This window comes from Tachyglossus aculeatus, chromosome X1, assembly GCF_015852505.1.
Source record: "Tachyglossus aculeatus isolate mTacAcu1 chromosome X1, mTacAcu1.pri, whole genome shotgun sequence".
Lineage (NCBI taxonomy): Eukaryota > Metazoa > Chordata > Mammalia > Monotremata > Tachyglossidae > Tachyglossus > Tachyglossus aculeatus.
In genome coordinates, this window is record NC_052101.1 from 94,210,729 (window position 1) to 94,213,323 (window position 2,595).

Below are 2,595 nucleotides of genomic sequence, written 5' to 3' on the forward strand. Positions count from 1 at the left end.
CCTCTTCACTGGTCTCCCTTTCTTCGGCGTGGTGGTCGAGGCTGGGTGCCACATTGGAGGAGGCAACAGGCACCTGGAGTCGTGTGGCCGCCTGGTGGTGAGAGAGGCCTGGTGACCGCTCCGCAGGAGCTCAGAGGAGCTTCGTTTCTTCCAGTTTCTTCTGAAAACTAGGGGTAAGGCAAAAATAAGGATAGACTGCCAAAACTACAACTAAGAATAATCATAACAGCAATAATAATAATAGTTTTGGTACTTGTTAAGTGCTTTCTGTGTGCCAAGCACTGTTCTAAGTGCTGAGGTAGATGCAAGATAATTAGGTTGGACACAGCCCCTGTCCCACATGGGGCGCAAACCCTTATCCTCATTTTACAGATAAGGTGACTGAGGCACAGAGAAGTGAAGTGACTTGCCCAAGGTCACACAGCAGACATGAGGCAGAGCTGGGATTGGAACCCAGGTCCACTGACTTCCAGGCCTGTGCACTTTCCACTAGGCCATGCTGCTTCTCTATAGAGGACATATTGGATATGAAACTGATAAGAACAGATACTACACTTGATCTTAGCCAAAGGGCTGAGAAGCAGTGAAGAACATACAGTTGTTTTCTGCATAAATAGATAGATTGGAGCTGGAGAGCCACAGGGCATATGCAGACCAAGGTGGCTATTTCAGGGGGCACCAGTCTGTCTCTCCCTCTAGACTGAAGCTCCTTGTGAGATGGTGACTGCCAACTCTGTTGTACTGCACTCTCCCAAGAGCTTAGTACAATGCTCTTCACACAGTTAATGCTCAATAAATACCACTGATCAATTGACCATGCCTACCTACTCTGTTGTACTCTCCCAAGTGCTTAGGACTTTGCTCTGCAAACAGTTAGCGCTTAAGACATACCATTGATTGATGGTCATTTCCCCTCCGGGCAGATCTGAAAGACCCGATCCTAGTAATTACCTGACCGTAAAACTATCCTCCAACAACCTGAAGGCCCCCTCTCCAGAATGGGGTGAACCCGGCAACTACCATCATTCACCAGCCTGTGCCACCTCTCTCAGTGTTTCAACATCGACTCCACACCCGGCCAGAAAGACTGCGTCAAACTGCCGGATGCCACAGGATTGCCCAGGGCGCTCCAGAACCAACCCAATGTGCTAGATTGTGGACTCCTTGAGGGCAGGGATTAGTATCTACTTACTCTATTGTACTCTCCCAAGCACTTAACACAGTGCTGAGTATCCAGTAAACCCTCAATAGATACCACTGATTGATTGATTGTGGGATTAGTTGATTGCTTGAATCTAAACTGGAATGGATCCACCCTAATCTTGGCTCACACCCTGATGGTGGTCCTGATGATATGAAATGGATCTGAACTCCAGGGCTGTAAGACAGGGGAGGCCCTGCAGAGATGGACCTGATTGGCTGCCTGCTGAGCCATTAGGAGATCTTCATTCCAGCATTTGCTGAACCACTTGGATGTTCCCCAAGATCATCATCATCATCAATTGTATTTATTGAGCACTTACTGTGTGCAGAGCACTGTACTAAGCGCTTGGGAAGTACAAGTTGGCAACATATAGAGACAGTCCCTACCCAATAGTGGGCTCACAGTCTAAAAGGGGGAGACAGAGAACAAAACCAAGCATACTAACAAAATAAAATAAATAGAATAGATATGTACAAGTAAAATAAATAAATAAATAAATAAATAGAGTAATAAATATGTACAAACATATATACATATATACAGGTGCTGTGGGGAAGGGAAGGAGGTAAGATAAGGGGGATGGAGAGGGGGACGAGGGGGAGAGGAAGGAAGGAGCTCAGTCTGGGAAGGCCTCCTGGAGGAGGTGAGCTCTCAGTAGGGCCTTGAAGGGAGGAAGAGAGCTAGCTTGGCGGATGGGCAGAGGGAGGGCATTCCAGGCCCGGGGGATGACGTGGGCCGGGGGTCGATGGCGGGACAGGCAAGAACGAGGTACGGTGAGGAGATGAGCAGCAGAGGAGCGGAGGGTGTGGGGTGGGCTGTAGAAGGAGAGAAGGGAGGTGAGGTAGGAGGGGCGAGGTGATGGAGAGCCTTGAAGCCCAGGGTGAGGAGTTTCTGCCTGATGCGCAGATTGGTAGCCACTGGAGATTTTTGAGGAGGGGAGTAACATGCCCAGAGCGTTTCTGGACAAAGACAATCCGGGCAGCAGCATGAAGTATGGATTGAAGTGGGGAGAGACACGAGGATGGGAGATCAGAGAGAAGGCTGATGCAGTAGTCCAGACGGGATAGGATGAGAGCTTGAACGAGCAGGGTAGCAGTATGGATGGAGAGGAAAGGGCGGATCTTGGCAATGTTGCGGAGCTGAGACCGGCAGGTTTTGGTGACAGCTTGGATGTGAGGGGTGAATGAGAGCGCAGAGTCGAGGATGACACCAAGACCCAAGACCCAAGATGGGGTGTGATGCTGAATGTTGGGTTTCTTTTTCTTGAAGAGCTCCTGTAAAGGAGCTGTAAAGGCCCAACCCTGCTGAGCAAATGAGAGAGTTCATACTGTGGACATGAGTTGGGCCTGCAGCCCAGCCTAGCCCAGTGCACTCTGGGACATGTAGTTACC

At 49.7% G+C, this 2,595-nt stretch overlaps 1 non-coding gene across 1 annotated transcript; it reads right to left on the reverse strand.

The window, feature by feature from the left end:
• Positions 1-399: 399 nt before the first annotated feature.
• LOC119920335 lies at positions 400-585 on the reverse strand. Its single transcript, XR_005448090.1, has one exon. It is a non-coding gene; the product is annotated as a U2 spliceosomal RNA (small nuclear RNA).
• Between the last annotated feature and the right edge of the window lie 2,010 nt (positions 586-2,595).